Genomic DNA, 24,884 nt, shown 5'->3' with positions numbered 1-24,884 from the left:
GATTTTATTGTAGATGGGAAAAATGCATAATGCTATGGGAAACAAAGCCTTAGCTACATTCTTGCTACTGGATTATTGCCATTCTCTCTCAATGCTGATTGAAATCCAGGACTTGGTATCAAAGCCTTAATGAGATGCTGGCAAATATCTTTCTGCCCCACTGGAAATGTAATCTTTCTATTGAACATTTTGTCCCAGTGAATTTCATCTGCAATAGCATTTTGCATTTGAATCAGAAAGATCAGTGTTTGTAGCTGACCATATGGTGCTGGCTCTGTTCACTTTTGGGAGAAATTGATCCTCGAAGGTGTTGGAAGTACAGCAGTGAGTCATTATATGTAATTAGCTCATTGTTTCATCCAGATGATTAAAGTCACAATACCACTACCCAATTAGATGAGTTTCAAAAAAATCAGATTTTTCCTATAAAAATGATGTGCCAATTCCCATGTCCACAATGCTTTCCAAATATATAGAATTAGTATATTGTTTCTTAATGTGTCTTGTATATTTGCATTACATTTACTTAAGGAAACTCGTGCATGTCATAACACTTGTCCCTAAAAGGGTTGTATTTTTCCACATTTTTTTCAGTTTTGGGTGAATGAAGTAGTCCATGCTGTAAACTTAGGCTAAAATTTACAGTTAAAATACTCTGTCCCTTGTCTAACCATTAGCATTTTCGGAGCCTTTCAACAGAGTTAATCACCAAACAAAGTGCTAAATTATACTCTTGTTTCCTAAGGTTGAGATAACAGAAAAAGGAGCTTCTAGCTAGTGGTCTTTTATACAGATTAGAAGCAATAACAAAACACGTTTGCCAATATTTGGCTTGATAGTTAAATAATTTATTCTGTATCTGTAAGCAATAAAGCATATCCCTAGAATACATGTGATATACATATATATATATTTTTTTTTAGGCAAATGGTATGCTACCTAACATAAAAACTGTTGCTTTTCATGCTGTGCTAATATCAAAAGGCTGAGCATTTAACTGCTAAGTGGACATGGCTTTTACAAGTAAATCTGCAAATCAAAAAGGCCTAGCATACTCTACTTTAAATTCACTTAAATAGTGACAGCTTACTGTTCTATGCAATATGATCGATTTAATACAAATATGAGTATATTAATAGAACAAAAGATTGGCCTACGAATCCAATTACTAAGATTTCAAGTGTGGAAGAAATTCAAAACAGTAAGCAGCTAGTAAATAAAAGAATTTTAACTATGAGTAAAACTAAGACCTATTACAATTTCAGAGTAGTGAATTCACTGTGACCTTAATGTTATGGATCTGTTAAGTATAGAGCAAGAAAGTGAAAGTTTTGGTATGATGATTTAATAGGCCAACAGAATTTTATCTAAGTAGAGAATGTAATTCATAAAAATATTTAAATGTGCCTATTGAGTTTTTGTGATATATATTTAAAAATTAAACTTGTATAAATACTTCAAACCAGCAACTCCACTTTCCAGAAATTATGCTAAGGAAATTAGAAGTTTAATAAGGAAGCTTAAAGGAATTTAATTACAATTATCAGAATTCTGTTAATTACAACAGCAAAAACATTGAAAAAGCCTAAGGATCCCATACTAATGCTTTGGATGTGCACATTATTTATAATATAGAACATATAGATCCTGTATAATGGAATACTATATAGCTATTAAAATTACATTGCAGAAATGTATTTATTGATGTGGAAACATCCATGTTATTCTGTGTGAAAACAAGAAAAAAGCCCAGTTTGTACAAAAGTATGTAAGTATGATCCCACATATATGAATATATGTATGGTTGTGTGCGTGTGCTTTTAGGAACAGCAGTCACCAAAATATTAAAGTGTGACCTCTGAGCAGTGGAGTATGTGTGACTTTTATTTTCATTCCATTTCTCTGTTTTTTACTTGCATGTTTAAAAAATTACAAACATAACAGAAATGAATTGCTCCATAGTGCCGGAAATGTTATATTATTTTAGTTAGAATTAAATCTGGCTCTTCCGTTATTCTCTTAAAATTGAGAGAATCCAATCTCAGTAATTTTCCAACCCCGTCCCTTCTCTTGAGATTGCAAAAGAACCCCCAGGAAATTGGAGAAGGGCTTCTGCTCTACAGTTCATTGTAGTAGGCTCTCTCGATTCTCCTCACCAAGATAGCATGCTCCATCCAAAGGTGGGTGGCTCTGCTGGTGGCCAATTCCTTTCTGCTTGGTGTGACCATCGGGGTTTGGCACTCGTCCCCAGGCACCCGCTCAGCCTTTTAACTCAGCAGTGGTGTTGGCGGGGCCTTGGGAAGAGAGATGCTTTCTTTTTTACCCCTAAATTAACAGAATTAAATAGAAAGCAACAAAAACAAAAAGGAAGATATTCATTTTTTAAAAAAATAAATTACCTTATTTTGCCATTTATTTTTAAAAATGTGCTTACTGCCTTTATTTTGAAGATATTGGCATTTAAAGTTTATTTTAAAATTTAAAAGAACAGAAAGTAACCATTTTTAACACGTTCAGGCAATGAATGATACCAATGAAGACACAATCCTTGTCCCCAAGAAAAATAATTTAATTAGCTATTTTTTACTGCATCCTGGAGAAAGAGTAAAAGCAGGTCTACAGAAAGAGAGACTTGTTCAAGGCAGTCAGCTACATTGCCCCCTCAGCTCCCATCCCCTCCCTTATCCACCCCACCTAACCCTTGTTGCTGATGCAATGCTGGATGCTCTGATAGTCAGCTGGACCATACAGCATTAGATTGAGATCCTCTTCCAGCTGATTGGACAGAATAATGCTGGGAGATGACTGGACTGGCTGGAGATGCTCTAGTGATGGACCACGTACAGCTCCTTAAGAGAAACAAAACAATATGTATAGTTTTTTGGGGGCTGGCTCTAAAGAATTTGCTTCTACAAGGCCTGAAGGAGGAAGGGACCTTTATACCTAAGGTCACTGCATTGGAAGCACACAGCAGACCTGAAAAGCGCTCATCTGCAGAGACAAAGAGACTGAAACCCAGAAAAGCTGACACAGTAAATACCACCTGGTGACCGTTGGACACTTAACAGTGACACTTGAGCCCTATCCTTTTCATATTATTGTGTTCCTTCAGTAAGAGCACAAGTTAATAGGTCGATTAGTTAATAGTTTTGGTTTTAGATATTTATTTGAGATTAACAAATGAGACCCCTAATAATTACTTTCCAGCGTGTAATGGGTTGCTTTACAAGCAAGAAGTGGTCAGTTGTCTTCCATCCTCCCTAAGGATAAATTGAAAGCCTGAATTATGCCTGAGAAAGTTCAATTGCCATTTCAAAGAGGCAGTCGCTCGTGTATCAATTATCTGTATTTCTCCTCAGTGTTAAATCTAGTCTTTATTAAGCACTCACAATGCATCACGTTCTGTGCTAAACATTTCACATGCTTTTTCTCTCCATTCAAGTTTTACAACTCTGTATAATACACATTACGTACGCCAATATACAGGTGAAAGAACTGACGTTTAAAGATTTTAATTCTTTTTCAGGTTTACATGGAACAAGTTAAACAGTGGAACCAGATTTGTCTGATTTTAAAGCCTTACCCTTATCTTCTGCTTTTAAACCATTTAGGATGTATTCGGCTGCAAGTGACAGAAAACTCCAACTGAAGTTGATTTACAGAAAATGTCATAAGTAATATAACCAGAGGTCCAAAGGGAACGTGGCTCCAGGGCAGTGTCAGGGCCTCTGCTCCTCTTCAGGGGATTCCCTTGGCCCTGCCCACCCGCTGTGTTTTGGCTTCGTTCTCAGGCTGAGACCAAGATGGCACGTCAGTTCCAGGCATGATATGCAGACATAACGACATCCAGAGGAAGAAGAGGACTGTACCTTTCTTAAATCTCTTCCAAGAATAAGAATGAGGAGACCTTTCCTGGAAAGCTCTAACACCTGCCCAGAAGATTTTCTCCCATGTCTATTGTGCCAGAAATACGTTATCTACACATTCTTAAACCACTTACTAACAAGGGGAATAGAATTAACGTACTTGGCTTAGATTAATCATCTGGGGTGAAATAGATTCTGATGACACGGGGACTTAGACCACTGTATTGCAACTGTTATTAATCAATTGGAATGCCCAGAGCCAAATTTTAGGCTTACCACTAGCAATGTCATGAACTTTGGATATTACCATTCCCCCGAGCTTTATCTTATTTTCTACCTCAGTTTTCTCACATTCTTAGTTTTTAATATATTGAAATATATATTTTATTGCAAGTGACCTCAAATCCTTTTTTATAATGTGGTGGAGTAAAAATAAAAATGATTAAGTAGCTATTTAAACACTTAAATTTAAAAATAGTGCTGATTTTATTTCCAACCTGCTTTATTATGTGTGAACTTCTCATGAAGGAACAAGGCTAGCACAAATTACATGCACATTTAGGGTGTTTTGGGGCTATCTGCAAGGCTGGGTTACTTTTTTAGGAGGAACTCCTTGACAGTGATCATCGTTAAGTGTAGGATTTGAGCCATGAGGGAGGTTATTGGGTTTCCTCTAGACGTCTTCGCCTATAAAAGATTAATATTCTAACTATCCGTGTGATTGAAGCAGTTTTGCTGAAGAGGGCTCGATCAGTCAATTATTTATTCAAAACCCACCTCTTACTTTTCTAGACACTGAGCAGGGTGGAAAAGCATGAGATTCAGATTTTGCCCAAGAAGAGTTTATAAACTAGATGAAGAGACAACCACACCAACATAAAACAATCAGGTAAAAATCACATACACTGTGTGATTCAGGCAGCTGTGGGATGAACTCTCAGTTTTCCCACCTAAGGTAAAAGGAAATTGGGTTGGCTGGATAATTTCTTGGTCTGGCAGTGCTTTAACCTTCTGTAATCCTGTGATACTTCTAACGTCATGAATCTGTCATTATTTCCTCTTACCTTATTTCCATACTGAGTTTTAATAAGGTTAAGAGATGGGCCTAAAGAAACACAGAAAGTCTAGAATCCAGGCAAACTCCGATAGATCAGGGCACTCAACTGATGGATTTTGTGGGTGCCTTTGTTAGGGGAAACTGCAAATCACAGTAAAAGAAGCTTATGTCAAGGTAGGATCTATTCAAAATGGAAGAGAACTTCCAAGACAAATTGTGAAGTCTTTTCCTAAGCCCTTAGTATCTACAATTAATAAATGAGGCCCCAGGATGATCAGCTTTAGGCACTGAGAGATCCTGATTTACCAAAGAAAGATACAAATAGGTTCAGTGTGCCACACTTATGAAAGAAAGCACACAGTAGGTGATTAATAAATGCACTGACACACAGTAGGTGATTAATAAATGTTTATTGATGTAATTGAATACATTGAGTGAATGAATAAATGAGTGAATAAATGAATGAAAAATTTTCATCAAGTTGTTTCAGGCTGAGTTCCCTGTTATACAAACTTAGGAGACAGAGAAGAGGAGGAGGGGGAAGGTAGGGGGAGAAAGAGGAGAAGGAAAATGATCAGGCAGAGAAGTCGAACTCTGGTGCAGTCTGAATGAAGGCCACAACTAACAGCAGGGGGCGCCCTGGAACTGGAGTGGTCTTACAGTGTTGTTTCAAGTTGGGCCAAGGATACTTGGCCTTTATATCCACTTTGACCAGTTTGGGATGTGGGCTGCCCATAGAGGAAGCTTTGGACACTGCACTTTTGTTCAGCTGAGGCAATCCTCAAAGAGGGCGGACAGTGGAGACTGCCCTTTGGTAGCAGTTGGGAGAATAAGTCTGCAGCCAACAGTGGTCCCCCAAAAGACGTGTCTAAATCCTAACCCCCAGAACCTATGAATGTGACTTCGCTTGGAAAAATGGTATTTGCAGGTGTAATTAAGTTAAGGATCTCAAGATGAGATCATCCTGGATTACCTGGATGGCCCCTAAATCCAATGACAAGTGTCCCTATAAGAGACAGAAGAGGAGAAAACAGAGACACAGGGAAGAAGGCCATGTGAAGACGGAGGAAGAGATTGGAGTTATGCAGCCACAAGCCAAGGAACACCTGGAGCCACTAGAAGCTGGAAGAAGCAAGGAAAGATTCTACCCTAGAGCCTCTGGAGGAAGGGAGGTCCTGCCAACACTTTGATTGTGGATTTCTGGCCCCAGAACCGTGAGAAAATAAGTTCTGTTGTTTTAAACCACTCAGTTTGTGGCTTTTTTTTTTTTTTCTGGAATCCCTAGGAAACTAATACAAAGCCCCTCTTCCTGAGTGGGGATCTGGGTAATTTATTACAGTGTCCACCAATAGCAGAATTGAGAAAAATGGGGTTTCTGATTAAACCTATGAAAACTCAGAAGCCTGTTCCGGAATGTTCCAATTCGGTTAAGGTTTTTTGGGGAGGGACTGCTCACAAGAAGTGATACAAAATGGACACTAGTGATCTTAACAATCAGTGTACGTGGCCATAGAATTAATCTAGATTCTGAGGTTGGTGTCTGTTCTCAGTAGGAAATGACCTAATTAAGTAGCAGGACGCTGTAGAATTCCCACAGAGGCGGGCTTAATTGGCATTCTTTCAGAGACACCTACTCTCCTTACTTTATATTTTACCTAGAAACAGTATTTTTGCTATAGTATGTCTTATTTCCAAAAAGAACTACAATATTTCTCGTTCTAATAGAGTAGCTGTGTGTTCACAGGCTTTTACAAAAAAAATTCCAAATTATACACATTATGCGACTATAATTGCTTATAAACTGTGTATGCTATAATTTAATTATATTTTGAATAAAAGATTTGCATTTTGTAAGAGCATTTGATATTTAGCCACTGAGTCACTAGAAGAAATCGAACTGGTATGGAGGGTTTTAAAATATTTACATTTCAACTAAAATAAAGAAAAAAATCCCAATTTTTTCTTACAGAGAATTAAACTAATCTTTGCCATTCAGAAATAATGCTCCGTCAAGAAAATTGCATTTGTGCTATTTGAAAGGAGAGGATATACGTCTCTGAAGTATAAAGCTTAGAACTGAATAAAGGTTTATAGAAAAACCTGGAAAATCATCATAGCTTATTTGTGAAAAGGCTCTTGCCCCCATGAAATTCTGATGTGTTCTTTACATAGTTAAATTGTTTCCCTTCATTATTGAGTGTCACAAGGTGGAGAGGTCTAGAATTACCATGTTATAAGTGTGACTGAATTGGTTTCAAAAATATTTCAAAATAAGTAGTTATGAACAGAGGATTGAAATCCTCATTTAACAGTATTATTTTAAATGACTGCAAGATTTTTTTTCTCCTCTAGGCAGTACTAATTGGTCACACTGAACACAAAGGAATGTTATATTTGGAAATGTTAAAAACATCAGTTAAAATATCCTGGTACTTGGGCTTCAACCTAATTTCCTTGATGCTTTTAAATCAAAGAAGCTCTTTAAGGAAAAAGAAAGTGAAAATAGCAGGAAGAAACAACTAAAAAGAAAGAGGAGGAAGAGATGTGGGAAAGGAAGACTGGGGAGATGGAATGAGAGGAATCAAATTAAAAAGCACAGAGACAAATGAGACAAGCATTCACGGAAGAGATTCCAGTCTTTAACAAACTCGTCTGGAGAACAGAAAATCAGAGAACACTGTCTAACTCATTTTACAAAGCTAGTATAGCCTTAATACCAAAACCAGACAAAGACTGTATAAGAAAGAAATTTACAGGGCAATTTGTCTCATGAACATGGATGTGCAAATCACAGATAAAATATTGACAGCTTTAATTCAGCAATGTATAAAAAAGATAATAAATCATGATTACATTAGGTTTATTTTGGGAAAACAGTTTAAGATCCGAAAATCTTTTTTTGTCATTATCATGTTGACAAAATAAAGGAGAAAAAGTATATGAATATTTCTATCAATGTATAAAAAGGATTTGATATACAGCAAGAAGAATTCATGATTTTACACATTGCTTAGCAAAACAGGAATGGGAAGGAAATTTCACTCTGATAAAAGGTATATACCAGTTACATGGAACAAACACTACATGTGAAATTTTTAAGTGAGTCTCTTTAAAGTCATAAAGAAAATAGAGATGCTCATTATTATTACTACTTCCAGAGGTACAGTGGGGGAAGGAAGGGAGAAAAAGAAATAAAAGTGTCAATATTTTGGGAGGATATGATTGTCTACATAGAAAATCTAAAAGAACATACAGATAAATTATTACAAATCCAGACTCCCAAAGTCAACACATTTCTAGAATCCAGAGACAAACAGAAAATGTAATTCTAAAAATATTTACCATTTAAAATATTGTAAAAAAAAAAAGTACCTTGCAGTAAATCAAACAAAATTATGTAAGCCTTGTATAAAGCAAATTATAAGTTAGTTGAAAGACATTAAAGATGATGTAAATAGATGGAGAAACACATCATGCGCATAGATCAGAAAGTTCAAATTTATAAAATGTTTACTCTACAAAAGTTAGATTGATAGATTAAAGAAGAAAAATCATATTATCCTATTGATAGATGGAAGAAATTCAATAAAATTAAACTGTTCTTTGTAAGTTAAATAAAACTCTTAGCAAAGTAGGAATAGAAGAAAACTTCATTGATACGTAGCAAACTCTATATTCAATAGTGAAATAATAACATTCTCTGCAAAATAAGAATAAATCAATGATGTCACCACTTCTGTTCCACATTGTGCTAGAGGATCTAGGTTGTACAATAAGATAAGAAAAGATAAGTTGCAGACAAATTATTAGAATAAATTACAGTTTATCAAGGTTATTTTATACAAGATAAATAAAAAAACTGAATTTTTATTTCTATATACCAGTAGCAAAAAGTAAGAAAATGTAGCTTAAAAAAAACAAAAAAATAAAGTACCTGAGTTAACCTAACAATATAAGTGTAAGATTATAATAGACAAATTATAAACTCAGTAGAAAGATAATAAAGAAAAGTAAAAAGAAGAGAAATATGATAATCATAGGCAGAGAGAAACAGTAGCATAATGGTATAAATTTTCTCCAAATTGATCTAAAAATTTAATGTAATTCCAACTAAAATCTCAATAGAGCTTGTCCTAGAACTTGGTAAGGTGATTTTAAAATTATGTATGAAACAGCAAAGGTCATGAATGGCCAAGACACTCTTGAAGAATAAAGTGAGTGGTAGATTTGATATCTACTCTACCCAGATATCAAAACTTAATATAAAGCTGTAGTAATTAAGCCATGATGGCATTAGTGTAGGAGTACACAGAATGGAGAGCCCAGAAGCAGACCCACAAATATGTGGAACCTTGCTCTAGCACAGAGCTGGTTGTGTAGACACTGAGGAAAGGAGGGTTAGTCAATTATAGTACTGACAAATTGGATATCCATATGGGAAAAAAAATGAAATTTACTCCACACCCCACACCATACTACAAATCTCAATTCCAGGTTGGACTAAAGATTCAAATGTAAAAAGCAAAACTTTAAAACTTTTAGAAGAAATTATGGGAGAACATTTTTATGAACTCAGTTTTCTTAAACAAAACACACAGAGTTCTAACAAAGGAAGTTTGACAAATTTTATTACATTAAAGTTAAGAACTCTTGATCATCAAAAGACCACCATCAAGAAAATGAAAAGACAAGTCACAATGTGGAAGAAGATATTTGCAACACACATAACAAATAAATTATTGGCATCCAGATCACACAAAAATGTTTACAGATCAATATAAAAAGAAAAAACAACCCAATAGAAAAATGAGTAGAAAGAATGAGCAGGCACTTCGTAGACAGGAAATATGAATGCCCAATAAATGTATGAAAAGATGCTTAACCTTATTAGTAATCAGAACAACACAAGTTAAGATCATGAGAAGATACAATTTTTACATCCACACTATTGGAAAACATTTAAAAGTTGGACAATACCAAATACTGGTGAGGACATGAAGCAACAGGAGCTTTCATATACTACTGGTGGAAATATAAATTGATATGTCTACACTGGAATAGTTTGCCATTCTCTAGTAAAGATAAAGATGGGCATACTCTGTGATTCCACTCCATGTATATATACCCAGCAGACATACATTCATATGTTCATCAAAAACATAGATGTTCATAATGTCCAAGAACTGGAATCAACTCCAATGTCTCCCAACAAAAGGATGGATACAAAATAGTGCTATGTTCACACTATAGACTCCCATGGAACAATGCAAATGAACTATGGCTACGCAGATCAAGAACTGAATCTTATAAACATGTTATTGAGAGGAAAAGCAAGTTGTAGAAACATAAGGTCTATTATATGAAGTCCAAAACACACACAACTAAACCATATATTGTTTAGCACTATAACTATATGTAGTAAAACAACAAAATTAAAACGAGATTATCATAACACAATTTCAGGACAGTGGTTATCTGAGAGTGGGGGGTGGGATTAGGGAGAGGCAAATGATGGGCAAATTTGCGTACATAGGAGTTCGTTTAATTTTTCTTCTTTAGGTTACTTAGACAAAATATACATACATTTTTAGCTTATAAAATGTTTCAGACAGAGGAAGCCAACACCATCTCAGCTATACTTCTAGAGCTAAAATAATACTGATTTTAAAACAAGACAACTGAGGCTCTTACTTGTTCTTATCAGATTGATTTGTCTGTGATGTACTGGTGTTAAATCATAGCAACTTGAGGAAAAAGGAACAAAAAAACCAGAAGAAACAGGAAGTTAGAAAGTAGAATGATGGGCAGAAAAATAGAGAAGAGGAAAGACTAGTTTAGAAATTTTTTGTGTGTTTTTTAAAAATCTGGTCACCTCTTTATCTGCTAAAAATAATGCACTTAGGAACACCATCAATCCATATTCTCTAATGCAGAGAGTAAACACTGCCTGTTTACTCCTCTTCCACTTCTCTGGAAGGCTCCAGGTGTAAAACACTGACTACCTGAGAGAGCCCTTAGTCTCTTTCCACTGGCACATTTTTTGAAATTATTGTTAAGACTATTTTCTTAGAGCAGTTTTGGGTTCACAGCAAGATTGAGAGGAAGGTACAGAGATTTCCTATGTACCCTCTGTCCCCACACATACATAGCCTCTCCCATTATTAACATCAACATCAAGTTTATATTGGGATTCATTCTTGGTGTTGTACATTCTATGGGTTTGGACAAATGTATAATGACTTGTATTCATCATTATAGCATTGTATAGAGTATTTTCACTTCCCTAAAAATACTTTATGTTCTGCCTATTTATCCATCTCCCCCAAACACCTGGCAACCACTGATTCTTTTAAATTGTCTCCATTGTTTTGCCTTTTCCAGAATGTCATATAGTTGAAATCATACAGTATGTAGCTTTTTCAGACTGGCTTCTTTCACTTAGTAACAAGCAATTAAGACTCCTCCATGTCTTCTCATGACCTGAGAGCTCATTTCTTTTTAGCACTGAGTAACATTCCATTGTCTGGTGATGGTGTTGTCAGTGTTCCAGATTTTGGTCATTCTAATAGGTGTGTAGTTGTATTTCGTTATTATTTTAGTTTACATTTTCCTAGTCATGTATTATGTGGAGTGTCTTTTCATGTGCTTACTTGCCTTCTGCATATCTTCTTTAGTGAGATATCTATTAAGGTTTTCGCCCACTTTTTAATTGGGTTGCTTGTTTTCTTATTGTTGAGTTTTAAGAGTTCCCTGTATATTTTGGATAACAGTCCTTTGTCAGATGTCTCTCTTGCAAATATTTTCTTCCAGCCTGTGGCTTTTCCCATTCTCCTGAAATTGTCTTTAAGAGAACAGAAGTTTTTAATTTTAATGAAGTTCAGTTTGTCAATTATTACTTTCATGAATTGTGCCTTTGGTATTTTATCTAAAAAATCATTGCCATACCCAAGATCATCTAGGTATTCTCTCATGTTATGTTCTAGGAGTTTTATAGTTTTGTATTTTACATTTAGGTCTGTGATCCACTTTGAGTTAATTTTTGTGAAGGGTGTAAAGTCTGTGTCCAGATTCATTTTTTTGCGTGTGGATGTCCAGTTGTTCCAGCACCATTGTTGAGAAGACTATCTTTACTCCATTGTATTGCCTTTGCTCCTTTGTCAAAGATCAGTTGACTACATTTATGTGGGTCTATTTCTGGTCTCTCTCTTCTGTTCCTTTATCTATTTGCCTATTCTTTCCCCAATATCACCTTATCTTGATTACTGTAGCTTTATAGCAAATCTTGAAGCTGGGTAGAGTCAGTCCTCCAACTTTGTTCTTCTCTTTGAATATTGTGTTGGCTTTTCTGAGTCTTTTGCCTTTACTCATAAACTTTAGAATCAGTTTGTCGATATCAAAAAAATAACTTGCTGAGATTTTTATGGGATTGCATTGAATCTATAGATCAAGTTGGGAAGAACTGACATCTTGAGTCAGTCAATTTTGAGTCTTCCTATCCATGAACATGGAATAGCTCTCCATTTACTTAGTTCTCCTCTTATTTCATTCATCAGAGTTTTGTAGTTTTCCTCATATAGGTCTTGTACATATTTTGTTAGATTTATACCTAAACATTTCATTTTTGGAGTACTAATGTAAGTAGCATTGTGTTTTTAATTTCAAATTCCACTTGTTCATTGCTGGTATGTAGGAAAATGATTGACTTTTGAATATTAACATGTATTCTTTAACCTTGCTATAAATTGCTTATTAGTTCCAAGAGGTTTTTTGTTGATTCTTTTGGGTTTTCTAGATAGACAATCATGTCATTTGTGGTGACAGGGGACATCCTTGCTTTATACCTAATCTTAGTAGGAAAGCTTCAAGTTTCTCACCATTAAGTATGACATTAGCTGTAGGTTTTTGGTGTATGTTTTTTTTACCAAGTTGAGGAATTTCTTTCTATTCCTAGTTTACTGAGAGTTTCCCCATGAATGGGTACTGGATTTTGTCAAATGCTTTTTATGCATCTATTGATATGATCATGTGATTTTTTTTTTTTAGCCTGTTGATGTGATGGATTACAGTAATTGATTTTCTAATGTTGAACCAACTTTGCATACCTGGGCCACTGACCCATTTTAACACTGATTAGTTAATCATAATACTATTTGAGGCCTTGGACCTAGAGAAGATGAAAGTTAGGGTTAGCTAAAGTGAGGAAGTGGTGTGGCAAGGAAGGAAGAGAGCCCAGGGTGGTGGGCACAAAAATTCTAGGCTAGGGAAAGAACAGTTAGGATGAGAGAGCAGAAGTGAGGATGCTTGGAAATCCAGCCCTAAGGAAGGGATGGTTTGATCAAGATGAGACCTACGCCTGACGAAGAAGGAAAGGATGGAAGGAAGGAAGGAAGGAAGGAAGGAAGAAAGGAAGGAAGGAAAGAAGGAAGAATGAGAAAGAAAGAAAGAAGAAAGAAAGAAAGAAAAGGAAAACACATCATCACTATGTCAATACGTAATCTATTAACTGTGTGTTTCCATTGTGGATTTTGTTATAAAATGGTGATAGAAAACTATAGAAATCTAATGTTTATCCAAGATGGCTTACATGATTCCCTTGTAGGAGGCCAATAGGTGGTACAATTTTGGAAGGCTGGAGATGGTCCCAAATCTCGACTAAAAGTATATCTACAATCCCCATACTAGATGCCTGAAACCCTGTTAATGGGGGTCTTCACAAATTATCTTCTTCCATCTTCCAAGGAAAATGGCAGATGCTACTTTCTGGAAGCTTTTTTCCTTTAAAGGCAGAAAGATTTATGGGCTTATCTGCTTAATTTAGCCTGGAAACTGAGCCCAACACAAAATTTGAGGGGACAGGTCATAACGCCATCAAACTTAGTGAAAGGAAGACAGTGGCAATTCCTCAGTATGTCAACTCTCTCTTCCAAGGAGAAACCAGTCAAATGGAACTAAACCCACAGATGGAAACCAGCTAGGTCCTTGCCACCACACTACCACTGTTGTCTCTGATCTGCCCTGCCCCAAGCCCCTTAGCAGACAAAACCCACTAGATATTTTTAATTTGTTGGATTAGGGCTTTGCCCTGTCCAGCAAACCTCTTTTTAGAGCTATCTGTTGAAAGTTTAAGACAAAATCTACTATTGACATCTTGGTAAGGATGATTTCATTAGATTTTTTTTTCTGGCTTCTTTTTTTTTAATTGCAGTAACATTGGATTATAACATTATACAGCTTTCAGATGTACATTGTAATATATTTTGAATTCTGTGTAGATTACATCATGTTCACCACCCAAAAACTAATTATAGTCTGTCACCACACATGTGAGCCTAATCACCCCTTTTGTCCTCCCCCCTCCCCCCTTCCCCTATGGTAACCACCAATCCAATCTCTGTTGCCATGTGTTTGTTTGTCATTGTTTTTGTCTTCTACTTATGAGTGAGATCATATGGTATTTGACTTTCTCCCTCTGACTTATTTCACTTAGCATAATACCATCAAGGTCCATCCATGTTGTCACAAATGGCCAGATTTCATGATTTCTTATGGCTGAGTAGTATTCCATTATGTATATATACCACAACTTCTTTATCCATTCATCCTTTGATGGGCACCTAGGTTGCTTCCAAGTCTTGGCTATTGTGAATAATGCTGCAATGAACATAGGGGTGCATGTATCTTTGTGCTTCAAGTTCTGTGGATAAATACCCAGCAGTGGAATAGCTGGATCATAGGGTAGATCTATTCTTAATTTTCTGAGGATACTCCATACTGCTTTCCATAGTGGCTGCACTGGTTTGCACGCCCACCAACAGTATACAAGGGTTCCCATCTCTCCACATCCTCTCCAACACTTGTTGTTTCCTGTCTTGTTAATTACAGCCATTCTGACTGGAGTGAGGTGATACCACATTATAGTTTTGATTTGCATTTCCCTGATAGCTAATGATGTTGAACATCTTTTCATATGCCTGTTGACCATCAGTATATCTTCTTTGGAGAAATCTCTGTTCAGATCTTTTGCCCATTTTTTAACTGGGTTGTTGTTTTTCTTGTTGTTGAGAAGACTTTTTCTTGAAAGTCAGCTAAGAGCAGAGCACAGAGAGAACAGGAATGTGCATGGGGGGGCATGGAAAAGAAAAGAATCAATTCTGAAGTACAGCATTAGGTCCAAGAGGGGAGGTCTTATGTAATGCCTGGTTTCAGGGTTTTGGCATCAGGGAGGCAGACCATGACAAAGAAAGCCTGGCAAAGGGCCACCCAAAGGACTAGGCAAGAGGACTTGAAGACAAAGTCATATGCCATAGTGCATTACTACCTTAGTCCCATGGATATAAGGGCTCCTTGTCTGTGTGGTATCCTGAATCTTGCTAAATAACTTTATATACGTTTGTCTATAAACAATAAAGTATGGAGGAATATACCCAAAGTATTAACATTGATATACATTTGTCATGTTGAAGGAATTTTCAGGCTCTCCATTGTTTCTTTCTGTCAGGGTTGAATTTCTACAGTGGGTATTGTAGAGGAGGAAGACAATTTCTCTACCCCTCTAGGTCCTTGTGGCCAGTCTAAGAATTAAACTGACATGAGACAGAATAACAAGAGAAAATCAAAGTTTAATAACATGTATACATTGGAGAAACTCAAGAAAACTGAGCAACTCACCAGAATGGCCGAGATTGTCCCCTTAAATACTATCTTCGGCTAAAGACAAAGGAGGATGTTGGGGGTGGGGGAAGTCAGTTATGGGGGATTACCAGAAAAAGCACAGTAAACAAGAATAAGGTTATTATGCAGATTTAAGTCCTTGTCTTCCACATTGATAAGAGTTTCTAGAGAGAAGGTCCTCCCCCTCTTCCTGGTACAGAGAGGAAGACACCTTTACAAATGGAGGCTTCCCTTACAAATGTAAACATCTCCTACTATGGGTAGCTTCTACTTGGTTTTAAGAGTTTCTCCCAAGTCTGCAGGTTTTTTTTTTTTTTGAAAAAATAACTAGCCTAAAATAATCCTCATGCCAAAGAGACACATCTTGAGATGGCAAATTCTGCTCCCCTACAGTATATTCATCACTTCTTAGGAGGTTGCTTGACTCCCCCCAATTGATCCCTTTCTAAGAATAGCTCCAATATGTAGAGGTAAGCCCCCAAAGGATTTTGACTGCACTATGTGACCCTGTCTCTCTTCTGTGCTCATGGATCCAGGGGTGAAATTTATATCAATCTGAGTTAATCAAATTCTTTCTCCTTAAGTATCAATTAGGATACTTTGGGCTATAAAAAACACAAAACCCAAGTCCACTGCTTTAAGTAGTAAGGGTTATTATTGTCTCATAACAAGATATTTAGAGGTAGGATAGCTACATAATGACATCAAGGAGGTAGGGATATTCCAGAATGACATTAAAGACTCAGGTTCCTTCCCATTTTCAGTTTGGACAAGGTTATGTTAGCTTTGGTCTTGGCTAGCATTCCTCATGGCTACAAAATGCCCCCTACAGCTCCAGGCATCATGTGTACGCATGACAACATCCATGCCAGTACAGGAAAATAAATGATTATTTCTTCCACTTCTTCTTTCCAAAGTCACCCAAGAGACTTTCTCTCACATATCATTGGCCAGAACTGTGCCACATGCCCAGCCATAAACCAATCATGAGCAAAAGGCATGGGATTACCATGACTGGTGTGGACTAATCAGGATTTACTCTTCAGTCAGGCTGGGAAGAGGGGGACAGCCAAATAAAATGAGACTCTGCCATTAGGGAAGAATTGCTTTGCTGCCAGTGCTCTAAAGACAATGTCCACAAGTATTTGCAGTTAAAGTCCCTGGAGTATCCCTGATTCCTACATTTTCCAGGATTTGATTGTTAGCTCTTCCCTGAAATCCAGAAACTTCCTTGGGATATCTCTAAGTGATTCGTTCTCTCTTGCTTAAGTTAGCTCATGTTGGTTTCTGCCCTTTGCAGTCAAAAGTACCTTACCTAGTTCACTAAGCATTTTACAAATTAAGCATATATACAAAAGTAATATTTTGTAAACAGACAAAACAAATATAGAAACAAAGAGCGTTTATTCAGTTATGGAATATCAGACAGCATAGATTTGGAAAAGACTATTTATTATTCCAATGAATAACCTATTGTCTAAGCCTAAAATTGGACCTAATTGTAAAACCATAGATGTGTTTATAAAACAGAATACTTGAAATCATGATGAACTTGGAAAATGAATATATGGTTGCTATAATTAACCAAGATTAAGTATATACTTCCAAAAATAGTGCTTCTTAAAATTTCACATAAGAAGAAGCATGAGGAGCATTTTAAAAATGTAGATTCTAGGCCCAATCTCTAGAGATTCTAATTCGATGAGTATACAAGGAAGGCCTAAGAACATAGGAATTTTAAGCCAGCCCTGATAGCTTAGTGGTTAAGGTTTGGCGCTCTCACTGCTTCAGTGGCCCTGGTTGGTTTCTCAGTCACAGAACCACACCACTTGTCTGTCAGTTGCCATGCTGTGGTGGTGGCTCACATAGAAGAACTAGAAGGACTTGAAACTAGGGTATACAACATAGACTGGGGCTTTGAGGAGAGAAAAAAAAAGTTCAATCGGCGCTGCCCTGAAATATCTGTGGAACCATGGATGTCTGCATCGCTCTTCTGTAGGTTCACACACACGGGTATAGACAGTCTTATATGTGATTCTGCCTTGCAACTAAAATCCAAAATGTTCTGCAAACCAACTCCTTTTCAACACCTTTAAATACTAGATAATATGAGCTGATCCTAAAATGGCCTGAAACATTTTCCCTCTGAACCACTTCACTAAATTACCAGGAACTGACTCATTAGTGAACCAATAACAGAGAAAATATTCTTATTTTATGCAAGCAAAGCAAAAAAACCTACTTGGATGTAAGGGGAAAACTGACCTCTGGGTTTCTGCTGCCCTCAAAGTTAATTCAGTCATACACATAATTTTAAAGACTGCAAGAAAAAAAGAAAATATTTTTCAAAAAATTCTTTTAGAATGAATTTTACAAAGCCACTTTTGGGTACTTTTGCAATCTTTCCAGAAACTTTTTCCCCCAGACTAGGTGAAAATAATGTCTGGAAATGTAGATAAATGATTTATGTGGAAAAAAAAATAAGCCCAGCTTTAACTGTAAAGGAGATTTACAGCCTAAAGCAAGATATTTTTTTTAAAGCAGGTCCAATAAAATTATGTAAATCTTAAATGCATTTGGCAAGAATAAACAGCTACTTAAAATCTATGTAGAATTCTGTGAGGTACTGTTTGGTTAATGTCCCATCTCACCCGCTCACCCTGAAGGCAGAAAATGTCTGTTCCATTAGCAAAAGCCTGGACTGCTTTAAACAGCTGACAAATAATCGCTGGAGTTATTGGCCCTCAGTGGTAGCCAACATCCATTTCCTGTTGGCCTCGGCACACGGCAGTGTGGTCTCAGCTCACCGCACAACAGCGGGAGTGAACGGACAAGAACCACACACAGGCCCTAAAATGGGGCACAATTCAAATACAGCAGCTGGGCCATGTGGAGGTTCTCAAACGCTGCAATCTATAATCCAGGTGAGTGTAACATGAAGGCCCTCCAGATCCCGGTGAAAATGCCACTGTAGGCAAATATGATCCAACAAACCAACAAACAGAACCACAAAGACCACTTGGGCCAGTGCACTACTTTCTGTTTCCGCCCCCAGCAGTTTTCCCAGCACCAACTCGGACACCTCATTGAACTACAATTTCGAATGAGAGGGAGGGTCACTCACGGGGTTCCTCAGTTCCTTCCTGGTCTGTCCAATAGTGCTCATTTTTGGTTTCAGGTCAACATTTTCTAAATTGACCTATACAGCCAATCTGTGATTTATATGAAGTTGCTGACTATGCATTATCACTGTTTTTGTCTGCTTTGTAGTGTAAAGAATCACCATTTCTTCTCTTTGTTTTCCAAAGAATGTGGTGACACTTGAGAGCAAATATTGTTAAAGCAATATTTAAAAAACAAATAAATAACATTAAGTTGACATAAAAGAAGAAGCTCATGCAAGTCTTGGCTGAGCTTGGAAGTCAGAATTTATCAATGTCATTGATGAAGGCCCACTCTACTCACTCATTCTCCTTTCTGCCCTTTTCTCCCCACCACCCTCACAAAGGTTGTTATAAAAATCGCTTCTCAGATTGCTGGGGTTGGTTACAGCGCCCTCATGCGTCTCTGCCTTGGAATATCATTTTAAGCCTTTCAAAGCATGTATTATTTTCATTCACAGCGTCATATAATTAGTAATGGCACTTTTAAAGAGTAGAAGCAAGCCTAAAATTTTCAGAATGTATATACAAGATTAGACAAGTTTTGAAGAGCCATAAATGGCTCAGATTGGTCACCCCTGGGCTCACATAGTTGAATTTTAAATTTAATGACAGAAAATCAGCAAAGATTTGACACCAAAGATATAAATATATCTAACGGCAGATGATGAAAATATTACATTCCTCTTAAAGATCAACCTAAAGCCACCGTAAGCTTTGAATTTTTATGATTTTGAAACCAAGTTGCCTTTCTCTTCTCTGTTCAGATTTTGAAGAATTCTAATAGTACATTTCATAACAAAATGCACGTTTGACAGTAGCTAACTCTTCCATTCCCCAGCAAAAAGTCAGAACTATTTATTTCAGAAAGGTTAATTTCAAGTCAAGCTTTACTTTATGTTTTAAAATAGGTCTTACGAGAGAATAATTAAGCATAGTCTCAATTTAATTGGTTTAGCATCCAGGAAACTCATGTTAACAAAAAAAAAGGACATGTATAACAAAGAGAACTGCCATGGCAGAGAAATTATTACATTCTCTGCTCCCTTCGGATTTTTAATTCATTGTTTTACAAGCCCGCTTCAACTTAATTGCTTTTAATTTTTTCCTCTTTTCTCCCCATTAGCTTATAGAATAGTCCTCAGCCCAGGAAAGTGCTGCCATTTGCAGGAACTGGCAAATAGGTCATCCTAGTCAGTAACAGCAACCAGGAGCAAGTATCAAAAGATGCAATTTCAAAAACATAGCTTTTAACAGAACATGACATTTTTCTCCTTGCTGAGAGAGTCAGTAAGTGTTAGGAACAACATTTAAATTGAAATTCTCTGTGGATATCATCTCAATTCTTCATCCCACAACTTTCGGAAGAGAGAGTTAAGTCTCAGGTCATTTGAGCAGGGTCAACCTTGGGAAAAAGAAAGATTTATCTCGGACCTTACTTTTAAGTGACCAGTTCTGAAAGACATTATTTCCTCTCTAGGAAGTCACCCTTCCAGCTCTTGGTTTCAGGTTTTATTTCATTCCCTATGTCACTCTCCATGTGACATGGGGCTGGACAAAGATTGAAGTCCTAGATGAGTAAGACCTTGAGTCATTCACAGTCAAGAAAGGTTTAACCTGTGATCCAAGGAAGAGGGACAAGAAGTGGAGACCAAGTGCAGCCTCAAAAGTTCATGACGAGACTCCAAAAGCTTAGCAAGAAGGTAATGAAAGCCATAGGCAAGTAAAAAACTGAAAGAACCCAGTCAGATAGCAAGCAACTAGTATGTGTTTCCAACTCTAGCAGGAAGCTTCCAAAATCCTGCCGAATGGCATCGGACCTGTGAGAACCCGCGGGAACTCTCAGCACAAATGACTCCGTCCAAACCCCAGCACTAAGACTTGACCAAACTCTACCACGGCTTCTAGCAGCCTAAAGCCTAAAGAGACAATTCAGATCCCCAAAACAAACAAACCAAAACCCCAAAGAAACAAACCCCATCGTGTTTAACTTGAATGTTACCGGAGCTCACAGCTGAAATGAATCTCAAAGCTTTTATTTTTGAAGCTGCAAAGAAAAGCCTGGTAATACGTGAGACATAAGGAAGAGGGATAAATAACTTTGTGGGAAAACCACCCAAGTTCTTCATACATTAGAGTTATCAATGATATTCAAATGGTCACAGTATTGACCGGAATGAACAGCATATTTGTTGTCATAATGTTAAACAAATTCACTTTTAATAATATTGAGATTTAGGGTTTGCATACAAAACAAGATAAAATTATCTAAAAGATTGTAACGATTTTTTCTCTAACACTTTTTTCACTGTTAATTTTACTAGGAAACTTGCCTCAGCACCAGTAACAAGGTGTTGATGGGAAGAACATTTAGAACTGCTTATTGATGGAATGAACTGGAATTCAGTCTAAGGCAATGAATTCTCTTGATGTGGGGGTTGGTGGGGTGAGAATGTCGTGTTTGAACACCATGTGGTTTAGAAAATTGTGTTTGGAGCTAGCCCTGTTGGCCTAGCAGTTAAAGTTTGGTGTGCTCCTCTTGGCGGAACCACACCATTTGGCTGTCAGTAGCCATGCTGTGGCGGCAGCTCACACAGAAGAACGAGAAGAACTTACAACTCTACACAACTATGTATTGGGGCTTTAGTGGGGAAAGGAAGGAAAAAGGAGCAAGGTTGGCAACACATGTTAGTTTAGGGTGAATCTTCCCCTGCAAAAACAAAAAAGAAAAGAAAATTGTGCTTAGGTGTAAATGTGGGTCTATTTCCAATCCAGAAATAGATACTCACATGAAACTGGATATAAACTGTCTTGGAGCTTGGCTCTCAAATGTCCAGGAAGTTCAGCTATAGGAGGTCTGCTGCTTGAACGAAGACTATAGAATCTGCACTCAGAAATGTGAGCACCTTGGAAAATTAAGAGAAAGGGAAAGGAAAGGGAAAACGAGCTCAGCCGTGAAAATGGCTTTCCAGGCATGGGGCTAAATGTTTACACCTGGGCGTGAATAAGCAAACACGCGGAAATCAGCCCTCTGTAGAGTTGAGGGTTTTGTCCTGAGCAAGAAATTTAACAAATTATAAGAAAGAGTGTTTTAGTTTCAGAAATATATTATCCAGGAGTTTATTAATATTAAAATACCTGTTTTATTTCTAAAGGTATTATGGAGATCTACATCTTGGTTTCTTACTCTGAAATTGGGACTACTTGGAGAGCAAGAATGGAAAGGTTCGAAAGTACAGAATTCTTCACTCTGGCTACATCTATGCTCAAGCCATCTCCAGAAAGACATACAGATATACAATTTGACCCCTTGTTTCATCATTCTACATGTTTACAGTTTGAAAAATAATGTTTACTTTTTGTGCTCAGGAAAAGAAATTCAGACTTTCTAAAAAAACCCAAAACACTATAGGGGTAAGGAAAATGTTTAAATTGTAACATGAAAGTGATAACTTAAACCAAGGCTATGATTTATTTAATAAATATTTCTTGAGCTTCTGTTATGTGGACAGTGCTATGATGATTAGCCCAACAACTTGAATGAGAAAGTGTGGAAGCACTTATAATATTAGCGAGGACTCTCAGAGTCATCAGGGATAGACATGCCATTCAAACCAGCTCAAGCGATAAGGGAATTTATTGGCTCATGTTACTGAAAAGTTCAGGAATTGCTTCAGGCACTGCTGGATCCCAGGTCTCAAAGTCATAGCTCTCTTTTTATCTCTTAGCTCTGCCATTCTCTAAAGGAGTTAGATGAGCTTGAAAGAAAACTCACAATTTAAAGACTTTAAGGTCACATTACAATCACCATTAAGGAAAATCTTCCTTGAGACTCATGTCTCTTGGTCCCACTTTCTTTGTCTTTAAAATGAAAGATTTGGACTATCATTTCCAAGGTTCCTTCCAGCTTCAACATTTATATTTAGCAAGTAAAAATACAGTAAATTTGAATTTCAGATAAACTGTGAGTAATTTTTTACTGTAAGTAGGTACCAAATATTGTATGGGATATAGTTATACTAAAAAAATATTTGTTGGGGCCGGCCCTGTGGCATAGTGGTTTAGTTTGGTGCGTGCTGCTTCAGTGGCTTCAGTGTGGTTCCCAGGGATGGACCTATACTACTCGTCAGCCAAGCTGTAGCAGTGACCCACATACAAAATAGAGGAAGACTGGCACAGATGTTAGCTCAGGGCAAATCTTCCTCACCAAAAAAAAAAAGAAAGAAAGAAAAAAGAAAAAAAATACTTGTTGTTTATCTGATATTCAGATTTAACTGGGCATCCTGCGTTTTACCTGGCCACCCTAATCCTAGATCTTAAATTTCATTCATTCATTCATTCATCCATTCATTCATCCATCCATCCATCCATCCATTCATCCATCTGTAGGTTTATTCAGATAAATAGTAATTGGGCACCTGCTATGTAGCCAGATACTCTGCTCGGTGCTGGGGGATACAATGATGAGCAAAAACAGATAAGATTCCTGCTCTCATGGGACTTTCAGCCTCTCTTGCTGAGGAGAGTGACAATAATCCTATAATCACCGAGGTGAATGTAAAATTACTATCTGAGTTAAGCGTACTGAAGGAAAGGAGAGCACCTTACAAAGGAGTGGGGATCAAGGAAGGCTTCCCTAAGGAAGTGGTGCCTGAAGTGAGAGCCGAAGGCTGAGCTGGAAATAACTGGGTCACGAAGAGTATTCATGATGGGCGAACTAGCCAATACTTCTTGTCTATGTTGAGATTAGTGACTGCGGAGTTCGATTGAAAGATTAGTTGCATCTTCTTCGGCAGAGTTAGAAACAGGAGTAGTGGCACCCTCTTACTTCCTCAGTCATTCTGGCTCCTGTTACACCCCCAGCCTTGCTTTGTGACCATAATAAGACACATTCCGTGAATGGTACCACAGTTACCATAGGCGTGAACACTTCTTCAGATGTCAGTATAAGGAAATGTGGGCATTAGAAGATATAACTAATGATTCCTTCCAGTCCTGAAAACACATTACTGGTCCTATTTTGCCTCAGTTATCTGATGAAACTCCTGCTTATTAACTACGAATAACACATGGGGTTGTTTCCTAAGTCAGGAGATCTGCATTCTGGCATTCGTTTTGCTCCTAGCTAGCTCAGTGAGTGTGGGCATGCCATTTAACCTCCTGGTGCCTCAATTTCCTCAGTTATCAAATGGGATTCACATCATGAATTCAGTCAACCTCATTGGATTGTTGTGAGGATTAAAATAACATGGAACCTTTTATTTGAAAAATGAGTTTTATTGTTCCTATATTATTAGTCATACCGAAATAGTTACTATTGTTGTTTTTTCTGTGGTATAACTTTTATACAATCAACAAAATTTGTCCCCTGAAGTTATACTGGGTATCTTGAAACTTAGAGACATATAAATGTGACATGGATAAGTGCCTTTACAGGTTTTTCATCAGTTTAATGAGAATAGTAGTATTTGCTTGTGTTCTACCAACGTGGAATTGAGAGGGTTAATGTGCTTAGAGCTCCTTGAAAGTAGGTTGCTTCCTAAACACAAATAAACCTCCGTTATTATTACTATCATTATAGCTGATATTTCTTGCTTAACACATTAACTTCCCTCCGCTGAGCAAACTGCTCAATTGTTGGAGGGACTCATTTCTTTCTTCTCGATGTGTCTTGCTGCTGTTGAGCTAAACAATTCTTTAGCTCCCAGGGTGCTTATTTAATAAATGATGCTGTGAAGTTCCCGAAGAGAGACTTTCCATTTTCCTTTCGTGTGATGGCTGTGATCAGGCTTCAGCACCCTGTGGGCTGGCTCAATGAGAATGTATACTTGGAACTCAGTCACTAACCCGCTTGCTGTATTTAATCTGTGAAGTTCTGTAAACTGTGGAAGTACCTGGTGCCTTTCCTCTTCTCTTGACAATTTCTTCCTCTACTTTTCCTCAAACTTGGAAAAAAAGGTTAATTGCTATACATTTTTGAGCGAATTTTCTCTGACTTTTATAAGGCACTGTGATGTAAGAAAGTTATCAGTACTTTATGTATCTCGTAAAATGCACACACACGTGCAAAATACATCCCGGCTAGAAATTGAGTAGAAATCATAGTTGATGGACCGAAATTGTAGAATC

The 24,884-nt window shown here is 37.1% G+C and overlaps 1 long non-coding RNA gene across 1 annotated transcript in view; it reads right to left on the bottom strand.

Annotated features, from left to right (window-relative positions):
* Positions 1-826: 826 nt before the first annotated feature.
* Positions 827-24,884, bottom strand: part of LOC138918665 (uncharacterized) — a 44,591-nt gene continuing 20,533 nt past the window's right edge. The window contains exons 3-4 of the long non-coding RNA XR_011428271.1: positions 2,700-2,849; positions 827-2,325 (exon numbers count right to left, since the gene is read on the bottom strand). This is a non-coding gene — a long non-coding RNA (uncharacterized lncRNA). The remainder of the gene's footprint in view (positions 2,326-2,699; positions 2,850-24,884) is intronic.

This window comes from Equus caballus, chromosome 18 (genome assembly GCF_041296265.1).
Source record: "Equus caballus isolate H_3958 breed thoroughbred chromosome 18, TB-T2T, whole genome shotgun sequence".
NCBI classification, from domain to species: Eukaryota; Metazoa; Chordata; class Mammalia; order Perissodactyla; family Equidae; genus Equus; species Equus caballus.
This window is presented reverse-complemented; position numbering and strand designations above follow the sequence as displayed.